General features: G+C 43.9%; 1 pseudogene; it reads left to right on the top strand.

Moving 5' to 3' along the window:
* The first annotated feature begins 138 nt into the window (after positions 1–138).
* On the top strand, positions 139–19,582 carry LOC137271882 (uncharacterized; annotated as a pseudogene).
* The last annotated feature ends 51 nt before the right edge of the window (positions 19,583–19,633 follow it).

Here is a 19,633-nt window from a genome sequence, read left to right as displayed (position 1 = left end):
ACTGATAAAATATTCTTATGTGATATTGTAAGCCAACTATATTCTGCGACCTACTCCGAAAACTGCGAGTGACAGTCAATTGCAGTTAAAAATCACGCAGTAATAATTACGAAAAATATGTTTATTTCCAACGACAAAATGGCGATGATAAGTGACAACAACTAAACCTCTTCAAGTACAGGTATAATCATGACAATGACTTTATGATCTTTCTCCACTCTCTTCAATAATGTCACGTTTAAACGAGGTCCAGCTCCTGTGTTGTGAAAGGTAGTTTAAGGAAACATGTTTCCTTTTGGGTTAAAATTGGAGCTCCTCAGTTTGTGATGGATACTATAACAGATGGTTATGTCATTCCTTTCACTGACCGTCCTCCGCCATTTTTTTCTAAAAATAACCAATCCGCTTTGAGGAACGGTACTTTTGTTGTACAGGCTATTCAAGAACTTTTAAGAAACTCCTGTATTGTCGAGCTTGATAATCCTCCTTTAGTTGTTAATCCTCTTTCAGTAGCCATACAGCGTTCGAGCAAGAAGAGGCTTATCCTTGACCTTAGGTTTGTCAATCAGTTTGTTTATAAAAGAAAGATTGTTTTTGAGGGCTATAAAACAGCCTTTGATTTTGTGCAAGATACAGGTTTCATGTTTAAGTTTGATTTAAAATCTGGTTATCATCACATTGATATACACTCTAGTCAACAACAGTACTTGGGTTTTGCTTGGAATGCTAGTGGCATTATTAGGTACTATTGTTTCACAGTTTTGCCGTTTGGGTTAACATCTGCACCTTACATCTTTACGTAGTGTATTCGTCCACTAGTTACATATTGGCGAAATCAATCTATTCATATTGTTGTGTATCTTGACGATGGCTTTGGTTATGCTAGATCCAAGGATTTGTGCTCTAGTCATTCGGACATTGTTCGAGACACTCTAGAACAATCAGGTTTTGTTGTTAATAATGAGAAGTCAGTATGTCATCCTGTTCCATTCACATGGAATTTGGATTCTAGTGTTCTTTCTATTCCTGTCAAGAAAGCAGAAGATATAGTGTCTAGTTTTTCAGCATTCACATCTGTTTTGCCCATTTTCACAGCAAGGAGTTTAGCTGCTTTAGCAGGTAAGGTCATAGCTCTTACTCACGTTCTGGGTGATGTATGTAGACTTTTCACAAGGCATATGTATTCCGAGGTCCAAAAGGCTTCTTCCTGGGATAGATTTCTTAGGTTAAATAATTCTCATGGTGTGTATGAATTGCTGTTTTGGAGAGACAACCTGCGTAGTCTAAAACCAAGAGCGTTGTCTACGGTTATGAAACCTATGCTGTCGGTGTTTTCAGATGCAAGTGATGTAGTTTGTGGAGGTTATGTTGCGGATTCTGATCATGTGTTTCAATATGTCTGGGACTATCAAGAGAAACTTTGAAGTTCCACGTGGAATTGAAGGCCATAGAATTAGTTCTCATTGCGTTTACCAGGGTTCTAATGGGTAAAACTGTAAAGTGGTTCACAGACAGCAAACCATGTTGTCATGTAGCTTCATGTGGTAGTTCTAAACAACATCTACAACACGTTGCCACCTCCATCTTTGTGATAGCCAATCAGTACAACATAAGGTTAAAGTTCAGTTGAATTCCCAGATCAGAAAATGAAAAGGCCGATGCTCTGAGTAGATTTGAAGATTCGGATGACTGGAGAGTTACAGATGAAATTTTCAAATTTTTAGATGGAAGATGGGGGCCACATTCTGTAGATCGTTTTGCAAACCATTTGAACACCAAGTTAAAAAGGTTTAATTCCAGGTCATAGGTACCAGACACAGAGGCAGTTGATGCATTTACTCAGCAGTGGTATGGGGAGAACAACTGCGCAGTTCCCCTGTGTATTTGGGGTGTAAAACTGTACATTTCATTTTAGCATGTACATTGTTCCCAGAAATTATTGAGAAAATCTTTGTTTTTTTTCTAATGATGCTAAGATTGGAAAAAGGGCTTTCACTATGCACTAAGCATACTAAATAAGAGAGACAACTCTTGAAGGCTTAGAAGGCAGCTCATTACGTCAAGAGTTATCTCCCTTGTCTGAGCAGACGGCTTCCTGTGTTGACATGGCAGAATTTACAGCAAGAGAGAAAAGAAAGCTCATTCTAGATGATTTTGAAAGGGGTGAGGCTGATGCTAAAGTGTTAGCTTGTAGACATGATATTCCTCTGTCTACAGTATACAGAACTTTGAAGAATATTCAAACAGGAACCGGGATAGAGCACAAAGCAGGGGCAGGTCGGCCTAGGAAATTCAGTGTTGTGGATCGCCGAAGATTTGAGCAGATTGTGAGTAGGGGCAAACTGAAAAGTGTTGAGAACATCAGAAATGAAATGATTAGCAGAGTAAGTCCTCAGGTATGCAATGAAACAGTTAGGCAGGAATTACAGAGACTTAATTGGGTGAAAAAACGTGGAATTCCCTCGCCGTTGATGAAAGATGCACAAAAGGAAAAACGTTTAAACTGGTGTCGGGCTCATGAAAATCAAGACTGGGATAATGTTTTCTTTCCGGATGAAAGTTCTGTTTGGCTTTTCCCTAATTGTGTGAAAATTTGGACCAAAGATACTGTCAAACCTATCTACCAGCGACCAAAACATAGCCCGAAGTTTCACATGTGGGGTGGCATATCGGCTCGCGGAGTGACGCCATTGTGTGTTTTCACGGGAAACTTGACAAAAGAAAGATATCTTCACATTCTAAATGGTCACCTTCTTCCGACAGCACAAACATTGTATGAAGATGATTGGATTTTCCAGCATGATAATGACCCAAAACACACTGCGCGCTACACAAAACAGTGGTTGTCGGGCGAAAATGTTCAAGTTTTAGACTGGCCCAGTTACAGCCCAGACCTAAACCCAATTGAGAATGTGTGGGGAGTCATGAAGGACAGAATAAACCAAAAGGGACTGAGAAATATTGAAGATATGAAGGCCGAGGTGTTCCAATATTGGGATACCCTGTCACACGATTACCTACAAACTTTGATGGGTAGTGTGCCTAGGCGTATTCCGGCATGCATTGCTGAGCGAGGAGGTCTAACAAAGTACTAAAACAAGACTGAGACTGTAAAAGGATGATGTTTTAACATGTTTATGTAAGTAAAACGCCAGAAGTTAATAAATGTAATGAGTTACATGATGCAACATGATTCTCAATAATTTCTGGGAATACTATAATGCTTCTACTACATTGGTGGTGCCAATATGGCCTTCTGGTCCATACTGGCCGTTGTTGTTCCTGGAAGGGCAAACCAGAAAATTCATCACAGACATGATTCAGTTAAGTGGCAGCAACGCTGTTTCAGGAGGGAGCAAGCAGACGATATTCAATAGTTTCACTGGGTTCATGGTTGCTCTCAGGTTTGACAACTGATTATATATCTTTTCAGGTATATTTTCCGTTGGTATATGGCGAGACAAGGATGATCTGGGGCACCAGGATTTAGTTGACTCATCTACAAAAATGCCTGGAATAGTTTTAAAATCTAAAGCAGATGCTACAGTGGTAAAATACAGAAGAGCTTTTACATGTTGGAAAAAATGGGCCTCAAGGTTTAAAGAAATAACTGTTTTGCCTGCAAACTCTTTTCATGTAGGTTTGTACCTTACGTCATTGATTCAGTGGGGTAAAAGGTCTCCTATTATTATGAATGCAGTTTACAGTATAAGATGGGCACACAGAGTAGCGGGTTTACCAGATCCATGTCATCGTGATCTGATTGAAAATATTACAGTAGCAGCAAGGAGATGTTACAGTGACCCTCTCAAGAAGAAAGAGCCTATAGATGTTGCTATTTTGGAAACGTTAGTTGTTAGATTTGGCAGAGAGGATTGTTCGCTTGTAGATTTAAGGTTTCTTACTATGTCCATTATTTCATATGCCGGCTTTTTCAGATTTTCTGAATTTTCCTCTATTATCGGTCTGATATTTCTTTTCATGAAGGATATGTTCGTATCTTCACAGAAAAGAGTACGACGGATGTGTACAGAGATGGTAGATTTATTGTATTGCAGCATCTGGTTCCAAGTCAAATTTCCCAGTCAAAATGCTTCACCGTTATGTTTCATTAGCAAATATTCGCATGTGTTTATTTTCAGACAAGTGAGTTATTGTAAAAAGCAAAGGAAATATGTTCTCAGAGGTAATAAGCGAATCTCTTACACGAGAACAAGAGAAATCTTCAGTGAAAAATGTCATGAAATAGGAATAGATGTGAACAGTTTTGGTTTGCACACTTTTCGTGCTGGAGGAGCAACAGCTGCTGCGAATGCAGGTGTACCTGATCGTTTGTTTAAGAGACATGGCCGCAGGGTTTCCGACGCGGCAAAAGATGGATATGTTAAAGATGACATAAAAGAGTTATTGTGCGTGACTTCTGTGTTAGGTTATAATTTCTTGGACTGTAATAAATGGTTGTCACTTGTTTGCCCTGTCTTTTATTTTCGACCTGCGGTAGGCATTACCTATGCGAAGTATTTTGTTGTACATAAATAAATATTTTATGTTCGTTTGATCGAAGAGAATTAGAACATAAATGAATTTATTTTGGGTTAAATACGGTAGAGCTTGCCTACTGCTGCGAAGGTGTTTTGCACGTGAAATTTGTGCTTGGACCACGTGACGAAGGTGACGAGGTGAGATTGAGCATGACTTGAGTCATTCGAGGTCTTCGCACAACACGGCGAGCAGCTTTCTTAAATCGAGTATATTGGAACTTGTTGAAGTTATGAAGGTTTCAGTACTGAACCTTCAATCCGTATGGATGATACTGTATTACAAGCGGATGGTTCATGTACGCAGTATTGCGATCTGTATTAGCAGTGAGGCACTGAGGTTCAGATGTAAATAGGAGAGGTCTGACCTGATGAGATCTTACATGACATGGAGCGGCCTGGAGATGGGACCTGACCCGACATTGAGTATGAAAGGAATTGGAGATATGTATTTAAATACAAACAAATAAATAATAATAATAATAGTAATGATAATAATATAGTAAACCAGGTGAAGTCTTTCACCAAGTCTGCCCAGAGTCGGTCCTTTGTGGAGAAGCTGTCTGAGAAGCCATTGCATCGTGTGTATATACAGTGTGTGGAACAGAACAGCAATCCAACCGACTCCTTCGCCTGGATGAAGTCGGCTGGTCTCAAATGTGAAACTGAGGGCTTCCTTTTTGCTGCTCAGGACCAGTCACTTCCCACTCGCAATTGCCAGAATGTGATTCTTAAAGAAAATATCAATATGAAATGTCGTCTTTGCAATCAATTTACAGAGACTGTCCAACACCTTGTCAGTGGATGCCCTTCCTTGGCACAAACAGCATATCTTAAAAGACATGATGGCATGGCTCGCTGCTTTTATTATCGTCTCCGCCATGCCTGTGGCTTTGACTCTGAGGTCCATCCATGGTACGACCCTGAACATGTCCAGGGCGTCCTGGAAAATGACAGCTACAAACTTCTCTGGAATAGGCCAATATACAGCCTGAGACGAATTCCAGCCAACAAACCTGATCTTGTCCTTTTTGATAAAGCCAATGAAATTATTTATATCATAGAACTTTCTGTCCCTTTTGACAGCAATGTGATTGGCAAGATTCAGGAAAAGCATGATAAATATGCGGACCTCGCCTTTGAAATGTCTCGCTTGCATCCCAAGTACACTGTCGTCAGGCTCCCCATTGTTCTCGGTGCCCTTGGTTTGGTACCTCCTGATCTGTTAGCACAGATGAGGAGAGTGCCCGGGTTCTCCACCGGGAGCACAGCCCTTCTGACAATCTGGGTAATGCAGAAGGCTGCAGTGTTGGGGAGCCTCCATATTCTCCGGAAAGTTCTTGGTGGGTTCGACTAGGCAGTGTTTCCTGGGAGAAGTCCCATTCGCTGTCTGGGCTGCGTGTAGAGGGGGTGAGGGCCCTGAGCTGATGATGAGCTTGACCAGCCTGACTGTGCCAGGATCACCCAAACCCTCTCTGCTGCATTTCTATCTCAATCTGTAAAAAATAATATATTAATGATATAGGCATGACATTTGGACTCGACAAATGTAATACTCTTCATCTGAAACGTGGCAAGGTAACTAATGATGGATCGGTCGAGTTACAAGGGGGAGGAGTTTTTGAGCATCTTGTGGAAGATCAGGCCTACACCTATCTTGGAATGCAAGTTCGAGACAAGCTCCAGAATGCCCTGATTCAAGATAAACTTCGGGCCGAGTATAAATCTCGTTTAAAGAAAATCTGGAGTTCAGAGCTAAATGCTCGAAACAAAGTCAAAGCCACCAATACTTTTGCTGTGCCAGTCCTCTCCTACTCCTTTGGAGTAGTTGATTGGACAAAACAAGACATCCAGAGTCTTGACCGCCTGACCAGAAGGATCATGTCTGATAACAGAGCACACCACCCTCGTTCCTCTCTTAATCGTTTATATATGCCAATCAATTCTGGAGGTCGGGGTTTGTTTAATGTGGAAGCTCTTCATGACAGAATTTTATTGTGTACTTTTGCACATATTTATTTCTCAGATGATCCTCTGGTGATGCACGTCAAGACTCATGATGAAAGCAAGGAATTCCACAGCTACTTTAAGCGTGCCAAGGTTGTTGGACACAATTTGAAATTTGAAGTTGATTTTGTTGATGGCGATGTACTGCTGGACGGTACAGTGATGGGAGTAAACCAGGTGAAGTCTTTCACCAAGTCTGCCCAGAGTCGGTCCTTTGTGGAGAAGCTGTCTGAGAAGCCATTGCATCGTGTGTATATACAGTGTGTGGAACAGAACAGCAATCCAACCGACTCCTTCGCCTGGATGAAGTCGGCTGGTCTCAAATGTGAAACTGAGGGCTTCCTTTTTGCTGCTCAGGACCAGTCACTTCCCACTCGCAATTGCCAGAATGTGATTCTTAAAGAAAATATCAATATGAAATGTCGTCTTTGCAATCAATTTACAGAGACTGTCCAACACCTTGTCAGTGGATGCCCTTCCTTGGCACAAACAGCATATCTTAAAAGACATGATGGCATGGCTCGCTGCTTTTATTATCGTCTCCGCCATGCCTGTGGCTTTGACTCTGAGGTCCATCCATGGTACGACCCTGAACATGTCCAGGGCGTCCTGGAAAATGACAGCTACAAACTTCTCTGGAATAGGCCAATATACAGCCTGAGACGAATTCCAGCCAACAAACCTGATCTTGTCCTTTTTGATAAAGCCAATGAAATTATTTATATCATAGAACTTTCTGTCCCTTTTGACAGCAATGTGATTGGCAAGATTCAGGAAAAGCATGATAAATATGCGGACCTCGCCTTTGAAATGTCTCGCTTGCATCCCAAGTACACTGTCGTCAGGCTCCCCATTGTTCTCGGTGCCCTTGGTTTGGTACCTCCTGATCTGTTAGCACAGATGAGGAGAGTGCCCGGGTTCTCCACCGGGAGCACAGCCCTTCTGACAATCTGGGTAATGCAGAAGGCTGCAGTGTTGGGGAGCCTCCATATTCTCCGGAAAGTTCTTGGTGGGTTCGACTAGGCAGTGTTTCCTGGGAGAAGTCCCATTCGCTGTCTGGGCTGCGTGTAGAGGGGGTGAGGGCCCTGAGCTGATGATGAGCTTGACCAGCCTGACTGTGCCAGGATCACCCAAACCCTCTCTGCTGCATTTCTATCTCAATCTGTAAAAAATAATATATTAATGATATAGGCATGACATTTGGACTCGACAAATGTAATACTCTTCATCTGAAACGTGGCAAGGTAACTAATGATGGATCGGTCGAGTTACAAGGGGGAGGAGTTTTTGAGCATCTTGTGGAAGATCAGGCCTACACCTATCTTGGAATGCAAGTTCGAGACAAGCTCCAGAATGCCCTGATTCAAGATAAACTTCGGGCCGAGTATAAATCTCGTTTAAAGAAAATCTGGAGTTCAGAGCTAAATGCTCGAAACAAAGTCAAAGCCACCAATACTTTTGCTGTGCCAGTCCTCTCCTACTCCTTTGGAGTAGTTGATTGGACAAAACAAGACATCCAGAGTCTTGACCGCCTGACCAGAAGGATCATGTCTGATAACAGAGCACACCACCCTCGTTCCTCTCTTAATCGTTTATATATGCCAATCAATTCTGGAGGTCGGGGTTTGATTAATGTGGAAGCTCTTCATGACAGAATTTTATTGTGTACTTTTGCACATATTTATTTCTCAGATGATCCTCTGGTGATGCACGTCAAGACTCATGATGAAAGCAAGGAATTCCACAGCTACTTTAAGCGTGCCAAGGTTGTTGGACACAATTTGAAATTTGAAGTTGATTTTGTTGATGGCGATGTACTGCTGGACGGTACAGTGATGGGAGTAAACCAGGTGAAGTCTTTCACCAAGTCTGCCCAGAGTCGGTCCTTTGTGGAGAAGCTGTCTGAGAAGCCATTGCATCGTGTGTATATACAGTGTGTGGAACAGAACAGCAATCCAACCGACTCCTTCGCCTGGATGAAGTCGGCTGGTCTCAAATGTGAAACTGAGGGCTTCCTTTTTGCTGCTCAGGACCAGTCACTTCCCACTCGCAATCGCCAGAATGTTATTCTTAAATAAAATATCAATATGAAATGTCGTCTTTGCAATCAATTTAAAGAGACTGTCCAACACCTTGTCAGTGGATGCCCTTACCTTGGCACAAACAGCATATCTTAAAAGACATGATGGCATGGCTCGCTGCTTTTATTATCGTCTCCGCCATGCCTGTGGCTTTGACTCCAAGGTCCATCCATGGTACGACCCTGAGCATGTCCAGGGCGTCCTGGAAAATGACAGCTACAAACGTCTCTGGAATAGGCCAATATACAGCCTGAGACGAATTCCAGCCAACAAACCTGATCTTGTCCTTTTTGATAAAACCAATGAAATTATTTATATCATAGAATTTTCTGTCCCTTTTGACAGCAATGTGATTGGCAAGATTCAGGAAAAGCATGATAAATATGCGGACCTCGCCTTTGAAATGTCTCGCTTGCATCCCAAGTACACTGTCGTCAGGCTCCCCATTGTTCTCGGTGCCCTTGGTTTGGTACCTCCTGATCTCTTGGCGCAGATGAGGAGAGTGCCCCGGTTGTCCACCGGGAGCACAGCCCTTCTGACAATCTGGGTAATGCAGAAGGCTGCAGTGTTGGGGAGCCTCCATATTCTCCGAAAAGTTCTTGGTGGGTTCGACTAGGCAGTGTTTCCTGGGAGAAGTCCCATTCGCTGTCTGGGCTGCGTGTAGAGAGGGCGAGGACCCTGAGCTGATGATGAGCTTGACCAGCCTGACGGTGCCAGGATCACCCAAACCCTCTCTGCTGCATTTTAATTCTAATCTGTAAAACATAATATTAATGATGTACGCCTCTTCGCGGTGGGCCTAGATAGGGGAATTTTATTCCCTGAACCAAACATACATCACCCAGTTAGGGCTGACCCCCCGAAGCTGGTTTCACACTGGGTTACAGACAGCCAAGGAAAACTCCATCTTTCATTTCCGCAGCCCAGTCAGCCTTCCTCCGGTAGTAACACAAACCATACTGGAGATGGGACTTGCCCCAGGGGAAGGCACAGAACCCGACCAAGAATATCTTGGTCACAACATCTCAAAAATCTATTCCAATCAGAAGGGGAATTTTCCAGGGGGACTCCTTTAGTCCTTTGCTTTTTTGTCTGTCTCTAAATCCTTTGAGTTTTCTGCTCAATAGGGAGGAAGGTTATCATCCCGGGCCTCCTCAGCACAGATCCCCAACACCTCTTACTCATCTCCTCTACATGGATGACATCGAGCTCCTTGCCAAAGGAGAGACCAATTTGAAAGAACAGGTTCTCCTTGCCGAGTCCTTCTCTAATGATATTGGCATGACTTTTGGACTCGACAAATGTAATACTCTTCATTTGAAACGTGGCAAGGTAACTAATGATGGATCGGTCGAGTTACAAGGGGGAGGAGTTTTTGAGCATCTTGTGGAAGATCAGGCCTACACCTATCTTGGAATGCAAGTTCGAGACAAGCTCCAGAATGCCCTGATTCAAGATAAACTTCGGGCCGAGTATAAATCTCGTTTAAAGAAAATCTGGAGTTCAGAGCTAAATGCTCGAAACAAAGTCAAAGCCACCAATACTTTTGCTGTGCCAGTCCTCTCCTACTCCTTTGGAGTAGTTGATTGGACAAAACAAGACATCCAGAGTCTTGACCGCCTGACCAGAAGGATCATGTCTGATAACAGAGCACACCACCCTCGTTCCTCTCTTAATCGTTTATATATGCCAATCAATTCTGGAGGTCGGGGTTTGATTAATGTGGAAGCTCTTCATGACAGAATTTTATTGTGTACTTTTGCACATATTTATTTCTCAGATGATCCTCTGGTGATGCACGTCAAGACTCATGATGAAAGCAAGGAATTCCACAGCTACTTTAAGCGTGCCAAGGTTGTTGGACACAATTTGAAATTTGAAGTTGATTTTGTTGATGGCGATGTACTGCTGGACGGTACAGTGATGGGAGTAAACCAGGTGAAGTCTTTCACCAAGTCTGCCCAGAGTCGGTCCTTTGTGGAGAAGCTGTCTGAGAAGCCATTGCATCGTGTGTATATACAGTGTGTGGAACAGAACAGCAATCCAACCGACTCCTTCGCCTGGATGAAGTCGGCTGGTCTCAAATGTGAAACTGAGGGCTTCCTTTTTGCTGCTCAGGACCAGTCACTTCCCACTCGCAATCGCCAGAATGTTATTCTTAAATAAAATATCAATATGAAATGTCGTCTTTGCAATCAATTTACAGAGACTGTCCAACACCTTGTCAGTGGATGCCCTTCCTTGGCACAAACAGCATATCTTAAAAGACATGATGGCATGGCTCGCTGCTTTTATTATCGTCTCCGCCATGCCTGTGGCTTTGACTCCAAGGTCCATCCATGGTACGACCCTGAGCATGTCCAGGGCGTCCTGGAAAATGACAGCTACAAACGTCTCTGGAATAGGCCAATATACAGCCTGAGACGAATTCCAGCCAACAAACCTGATCTTGTCCTTTTTGATAAAACCAATGAAATTATTTATATCATAGAATTTTCTGTCCCTTTTGACAGCAATGTGATTGGCAAGATTCAGGAAAAGCATGATAAATATGCGGACCTCGCCTTTGAAATGTCTCGCTTGCATCCCAAGTACACTGTCGTCAGGCTCCCCATTGTTCTCGGTGCCCTTGGTTTGGTACCTCCTGATCTCTTGGCGCAGATGAGGAGAGTGCCCCGGTTGTCCACCGGGAGCACAGCCCTTCTGACAATCTGGGTAATGCAGAAGGCTGCAGTGTTGGGGAGCCTCCATATTCTCCGAAAAGTTCTTGGTGGGTTCGACTAGGCAGTGTTTCCTGGGAGAAGTCCCATTCGCTGTCTGGGCTGCGTGTAGAGAGGGCGAGGACCCTGAGCTGATGATGAGCTTGACCAGCCTGACGGTGCCAGGATCACCCAAACCCTCTCTGCTGCATTTTAATTCTAATCTGTAAAACATAATATTAATGATGTACGCCTCTTCGCGGTGGGCCTAGATAGGGGAATTTTATTCCCTGAACCAAACATACATCACCCAGTTAGGGCTGACCCCCCGAAGCTGGTTTCACACTGGGTTACAGACAGCCAAGGAAAACTCCATCTTTCATTTCCGCAGCCCAGTCAGCCTTCCTCCGGTAGTAACACAAACCATACTGGAGATGGGACTTGCCCCAGGGGAAGGCACAGAACCCGACCAAGAATATCTTGGTCACAACATCTCAAAAATCTATTCCAATCAGAAGGGGAATTTTCCAGGGGGACTCCTTTAGTCCTTTGCTTTTTTGTCTGTCTCTAAATCCTTTGAGTTTTCTGCTCAATAGGGAGGAAGGTTATCATCCCGGGCCTCCTCAGCACAGATCCCCAACACCTCTTACTCATCTCCTCTACATGGATGACATCGAGCTCCTTGCCAAAGGAGAGACCAATTTGAAAGAACAGGTTCTCCTTGCCGAGTCCTTCTCTAATGATATTGGCATGACTTTTGGACTCGACAAATGTAATACTCTTCATTTGAAACGTGGCAAGGTAACTAATGATGGATCGGTCGAGTTACAAGGGGGAGGAGTTTTTGAGCATCTTGTGGAAGATCAGGCCTACACCTATCTTGGAATGCAAGTTCGAGACAAGCTCCAGAATGCCCTGATTCAAGATAAACTTCGGGCCGAGTATAAATCTCGTTTAAAGAAAATCTGGAGTTCAGAGCTAAATGCTCGAAACAAAGTCAAAGCCACCAATACTTTTGCTGTGCCAGTCCTCTCCTACTCCTTTGGAGTAGTTGATTGGACAAAACAAGACATCCAGAGTCTTGACCGCCTGACCAGAAGGATCATGTCTGATAACAGAGCACACCACCCTCGTTCCTCTCTTAATCGTTTATATATGCCAATCAATTCTGGAGGTCGGGGTTTGATTAATGTGGAAGCTCTTCATGACAGAATTTTATTGTGTACTTTTGCACATATTTATTTCTCAGATGATCCTCTGGTGATGCACGTCAAGACTCATGATGAAAGCAAGGAATTCCACAGCTACTTTAAGCGTGCCAAGGTTGTTGGACACAATTTGAAATTTGAAGTTGATTTTGTTGATGGCGATGTACTGCTGGACGGTACAGTGATGGGAGTAAACCAGGTGAAGTCTTTCACCAAGTCTGCCCAGAGTCGGTCCTTTGTGGAGAAGCTGTCTGAGAAGCCATTGCATCGTGTGTATATACAGTGTGTGGAACAGAACAGCAATCCAACCGACTCCTTCGCCTGGATGAAGTCGGCTGGTCTCAAATGTGAAACTGAGGGCTTCCTTTTTGCTGCTCAGGACCAGTCACTTCCCACTCGCAATCGCCAGAATGTTATTCTTAAATAAAATATCAATATGAAATGTCGTCTTTGCAATCAATTTACAGAGACTGTCCAACACCTTGTCAGTGGATGCCCTTCCTTGGCACAAACAGCATATCTTAAAAGACATGATGGCATGGCTCGCTGCTTTTATTATCGTCTCCGCCATGCCTGTGGCTTTGACTCCAAGGTCCATCCATGGTACGACCCTGAGCATGTCCAGGGCGTCCTGGAAAATGACAGCTACAAACGTCTCTGGAATAGGCCAATATACAGCCTGAGACGAATTCCAGCCAACAAACCTGATCTTGTCCTTTTTGATAAAACCAATGAAATTATTTATATCATAGAATTTTCTGTCCCTTTTGACAGCAATGTGATTGGCAAGATTCAGGAAAAGCATGATAAATATGCGGACCTCGCCTTTGAAATGTCTCGCTTGCATCCCAAGTACACTGTCGTCAGGCTCCCCATTGTTCTCGGTGCCCTTGGTTTGGTACCTCCTGATCTCTTGGCGCAGATGAGGAGAGTGCCCCGGTTGTCCACCGGGAGCACAGCCCTTCTGACAATCTGGGTAATGCAGAAGGCTGCAGTGTTGGGGAGCCTCCATATTCTCCGAAAAGTTCTTGGTGGGTTCGACTAGGCAGTGTTTCCTGGGAGAAGTCCCATTCGCTGTCTGGGCTGCGTGTAGAGAGGGCGAGGACCCTGAGCTGATGATGAGCTTGACCAGCCTGACGGTGCCAGGATCACCCAAACCCTCTCTGCTGCATTTTAATTCTAATCTGTAAAACATAATATTAATGATGTACGCCTCTTCGCGGTGGGCCTAGATAGGGGAATTTTATTCCCTGAACCAAACATACATCACCCAGTTAGGGCTGACCCCCCGAAGCTGGTTTCACACTGGGTTACAGACAGCCAAGGAAAACTCCATCTTTCATTTCCGCAGCCCAGTCAGCCTTCCTCCGGTAGTAACACAAACCATACTGGAGATGGGACTTGCCCCAGGGGAAGGCACAGAACCCGACCAAGAATATCTTGGTCACAACATCTCAAAAATCTATTCCAATCAGAAGGGGAATTTTCCAGGGGGACTCCTTTAGTCCTTTGCTTTTTTGTCTGTCTCTAAATCCTTTGAGTTTTCTGCTCAATAGGGAGGAAGGTTATCATCCCGGGCCTCCTCAGCACAGATCCCCAACACCTCTTACTCATCTCCTCTACATGGATGACATCGAGCTCCTTGCCAAAGGAGAGACCAATTTGAAAGAACAGGTTCTCCTTGTCGAGTCCTTCTCTAATGATATTGGCATGACTTTTGGACTCGACAAATGTAATACTCTTCATTTGAAACGTGGCAAGGTAACTAATGATGGATCGGTCAGGTTACAAGGGGGAGGAGTTATTGAGCATCTTGTGGAAGATCAGGCCTACACCTATCTTGGAATGCAAGTTCGAGACAAGCTCCAGAATGCCCAGATTCAAGATAAACTTCGGGCCGAGTATAAATCTCGTTTAAAGAAAATCTGGAGCTCAGAGCTAAATGCTCGAAACAAGGTCAAAGCCACCAATACTTTTGCTGTGCCAGTCCTCTCCTATTCCTTTGGAGTAGTTGATTTGACAAAACAAGACATCCAGAGTCTTGACCGCCTGACCAGAAGGATCATGTCTGATAACAGAGCACACCACCCTCGTTCCTGTCTTAATCGTTTATATATGCCAATCAATTCGGGAGGAAGGGGTTTGATTAATGTGGAAGCTCTTCATGACAGAATTTTATTGTGTACGTTTGCACACATTTATTTATCGGATGATCTTCTGGTGAAGCACGTCAAGACTCATGATGAAAGCAAGGAATTCCACAGCTATTTTAAGCGTGCCAAGGTTGTTGGACACAATTTGAAGTTTGAAGTTGATTTTGTTGATGGCGATGTACTGCTGGACGGTAAAGTGATGGGAGTAAACCAGGTGAAGTCCTTCACCAAGTCTGCCCAGAGTCGGAGAGAAACTGTCTGAGAAGCCATTGCACCGAGTGTACATGCAGTGTGTGGAACAGAACAGCAATCCAACTGACTCCTTCGCCTGGATGAAGTCGGCTGGTCTCAAATGTGAAACTGAGGGCTTCCTTTTTGCTGCTCAGGACCAGTCACTTCCCACTCGCAATCACCAGAATGTTATTCTTAAAGAAAATATCAATATGAAATGTCGTCTTTGCAATCAATTTACAGAGACTGTCCAACACCTTGTCAGTGGATGCCCTTCCTTGGCACAAACAGCATATCTTAAAAGACATGATGGCATGGCTCGCTGCTTTTACTATCGTCTCCGCCATGCCTGTGGCTTTGACTCCGAGGTCCATCCATGGTACGACCCTGAACATGTCCAGGGCGTCCTGGAAAATGATGCTTTTAAGCTTCTCTGGAATAGGCCAATATACAGCCTGAGACGAATTCCAGCTAACAAACCTGATCTTGTCCTTTTTGATAAAACCAATGAAATTATTTATATCATAGAATTTTCTGTCCCTTTTGACAGCAGTGTGATTGGCAGGATTCAGGAAAAGCATGATAAATATGCGGACCTCGCCCTTGAAATGTCTCGCTTGCATCCCAAGTACTCTGTCATCAGGCTCCCCATTGTTCTCGGTGCCCTTGGTTTGGTACCTCCTGATCTGTTAGCACAGATGAGGAGAGTGCCCGGGTTCTCCACCGGGAGCACAGCCCTTCTGACAATCTGGGTAATGCAGAAGGCTGCAGTGATGGGGAGCCTCCATATTCTCCGAAAAGTTCTTGGTGGGTTCGACTAGGCAGTGTTTCCTGGGAGAAGTCCCATTCGCTGTCTGGGCTGCGTGTAGAGAGGGCGAGGACCCTGAGCTGATGATGAGCTTGACCAGCCTGACGGTGCCAGGATCACCCAAACCCTCTCTGCTGCATTTTAATTCTAATCTGTAAAACATAATATTAATGATGTACGCCTCTTCGCGGTGGGCCTAGATAGGGGAATTTTATTCCCTGAACCAAACATACATCACCCAGTTAGGGCTGACCCCCCGAAGCTGGTTTCACACTGGGTTACAGACAGCCAAGGAAAACTCCATCTTTCATTTCCGCAGCCCAGTCAGCCTTCCTCCGGTAGTAACACAAACCATACTGGAGATGGGACTTGCCCCAGGGGAAGGCACAGAACCCGACCAAGAATATCTTGGTCACAACATCTCAAAAATCTATTCCAATCAGAAGGGGAATTTTCCAGGGGGACTCCTTTAGTCCTTTGCTTTTTTGTCTGTCTCTAAATCCTTTGAGTTTTCTGCTCAATAGGGAGGAAGGTTATCATCCCGGGCCTCCTCAGCACAGATCCCCAACACCTCTTACTCATCTCCTCTACATGGATGACATCGAGCTCCTTGCCAAAGGAGAGACCAATTTGAAAGAACAGGTTCTCCTTGTCGAGTCCTTCTCTAATGATATTGGCATGACTTTTGGACTCGACAAATGTAATACTCTTCATTTGAAACGTGGCAAGGTAACTAATGATGGATCGGTCAGGTTACAAGGGGGAGGAGTTATTGAGCATCTTGTGGAAGATCAGGCCTACACCTATCTTGGAATGCAAGTTCGAGACAAGCTCCAGAATGCCCAGATTCAAGATAAACTTCGGGCCGAGTATAAATCTCGTTTAAAGAAAATCTGGAGCTCAGAGCTAAATGCTCGAAACAAGGTCAAAGCCACCAATACTTTTGCTGTGCCAGTCCTCTCCTATTCCTTTGGAGTAGTTGATTTGACAAAACAAGACATCCAGAGTCTTGACCGCCTGACCAGAAGGATCATGTCTGATAACAGAGCACACCACCCTCGTTCCTGTCTTAATCGTTTATATATGCCAATCAATTCGGGAGGAAGGGGTTTGATTAATGTGGAAGCTCTTCATGACAGAATTTTATTGTGTACGTTTGCACACATTTATTTATCGGATGATCTTCTGGTGAAGCACGTCAAGACTCATGATGAAAGCAAGGAATTCCACAGCTATTTTAAGCGTGCCAAGGTTGTTGGACACAATTTGAAGTTTGAAGTTGATTTTGTTGATGGCGATGTACTGCTGGACGGTAAAGTGATGGGAGTAAACCAGGTGAAGTCCTTCACCAAGTCTGCCCAGAGTCGGAGAGAAACTGTCTGAGAAGCCATTGCACCGAGTGTACATGCAGTGTGTGGAACAGAACAGCAATCCAACTGACTCCTTCGCCTGGATGAAGTCGGCTGGTCTCAAATGTGAAACTGAGGGCTTCCTTTTTGCTGCTCAGGACCAGTCACTTCCCACTCGCAATCACCAGAATGTTATTCTTAAAGAAAATATCAATATGAAATGTCGTCTTTGCAATCAATTTACAGAGACTGTCCAACACCTTGTCAGTGGATGCCCTTCCTTGGCACAAACAGCATATCTTAAAAGACATGATGGCATGGCTCGCTGCTTTTACTATCGTCTCCGCCATGCCTGTGGCTTTGACTCCGAGGTCCATCCATGGTACGACCCTGAACATGTCCAGGGCGTCCTGGAAAATGATGCTTTTAAGCTTCTCTGGAATAGGCCAATATACAGCCTGAGACGAATTCCAGCTAACAAACCTGATCTTGTCCTTTTTGATAAAACCAAAGAAATTATTTATATCATAGAATTTTCTGTCCCTTTTGACAGCAGTGTGATTGGCAGGATTCAGGAAAAGCATGATAAATATGCGGACCTCGCCCTTGAAATGTCTCGCTTGCATCCCAAGTACTCTGTCATCAGGCTCCCCATTGTTCTCGGTGCCCTTGGTTTGGTACCTCCTGATCTGTTAGCACAGATGAGGAGAGTGCCCGGGTTCTCCACCGGGAGCACAGCCCTTCTGACAATCTGGGTAATGCAGAAGGCTGCAGTGATGGGGAGCCTCCATAGTCTCCGAAAAGTTCTTGGTGGGTTCGACTAGGCAGTGTTTCCTGGGAGAAGTCCCATTCGCTGTCTGGGCTGCGTGTAGAGGGGGCGAGGACCCTGAGCTGATGATGAGCTTGACCAGCCTGACTGTGCCAGGATCACCCAAACCCTCTCTGCTGCATTTCAATCTTACTCTGTAAAATATTAATAATAATATAATGAAGCTAGTATTGCAGGAACGTCTGTAGTATACTTCATATATGTGTAAGCAGTTTTTTCTGGTGTTGAATTTGCTTGTTTTCCAGGTACAGGTTGAAGGTGCAGACGAGATGGTATAATAATACTCTGTCGGCTCTATGTATACTCTGCGTTAATGAACCTGCTCGCCTGTGAGCTGCGGTAGTCATTACCCATGCGAAGTATTTTGTTAGACATAAATAAATATTTTATGTTCGTTTGATCGAAGAGAATTAGAACATAACATAATTAAGTCTCAGGACAATGCGATAAACTTGTTGACACCACGCTAATCCGTTAATTGCATAACCATCAGCTGTCACGTCACAACAAGCATGATATATTCCAGAATCGATCGTCTTTTTCAGATTCTGGTCGATCTGTCACTGTCTTCCGAATGATGTTATAATTCTTCAGGATGAAATCTGTTCTGATAGGAATATACTATATGCATTTGAACATGACACGAGTCCATCTACCAATGCTAAAATGGAAAAAAAAATAGATCACGAAAAATACAGAAAATTTCATTATCTATATGTTCTGAAGGAATGATATAGGAGGGATTGGTGTGAGTCTTACGCAAGACCACACTTCTGATAATGAACCGAGTGAGTGAGTGAATTTAGTTTTACGCCACACTCAGCAATATTCCAGCTATATGGCGGTGGTCTGTAAATAATCCAGTCAACAGTGTATACCTTATACTGAGTATATATGTAATTAGGAAACAAAATTGTCTTCCATATGAGTATCATTTTACAATCACCTTTACATAAGGTACATAAATATGTACGCATAAAATTTGATTTATGCTAATGCATAGAAATTACCTTCTCTTGGATATTTTCAATGCCTTCTCCACTGCACAGACACTTCCGTATCCCTCAACACGCAGCTGTGTATGGTTCATGGAAGCCAAATTTCTCTGATGTCACTTCGCTTACAACCGATTGGTCAATAAAACATGTACCCAGGAAAATAAATTCATGAACAACAATTGGATCCAAGCCTGGTCGCAAATCTGTCAATATCACTTGTCTTTATACAAACCTGTCAATACTACTGTCTTTATGCAAAAGCCACAGAGCATGAATTTAAAGTGTGACGAACTCAGAAATGCACATAGAAAACGTTCTGTTTCCAATCGATATACTCAATACGGACAGTCATTAATCGTGCACAAAGGCTAATGAAGGATGTGTCATTGCTCCGTATCAATATTCCACTGTTTTTATTTTTTGCTGTTATGCTGCTCAATGTCAATAATTCTGCAACTGATAGAAATGTTTGCACAATTACATGATATGTACAGGATTCCGAAGGTCTTCTGATAATATCTGCAGAAACAGATACCATGGGGAATGTAAAGCGAACGGGGGATGACAATGAGCAGGATCAGATGAAGATGTTGAACACTCACGTCCATCATGGGATGTCTTGCAGATGTTTTCCTTGTGGCACAGGTGGAGAACCACCTCCGCGTGGTGGGTGCTGGGTAACGCTAAGAGCTCGCCAACCACCCGGTGTGGGACCGGGGGCATATTTTCTTG

This window comes from Haliotis asinina, chromosome 2 (assembly GCF_037392515.1).
Source record: "Haliotis asinina isolate JCU_RB_2024 chromosome 2, JCU_Hal_asi_v2, whole genome shotgun sequence".
Classification (NCBI taxonomy): Eukaryota; Metazoa; Mollusca; class Gastropoda; order Lepetellida; family Haliotidae; genus Haliotis; species Haliotis asinina.
This window is presented reverse-complemented; position numbering and strand designations above follow the sequence as displayed.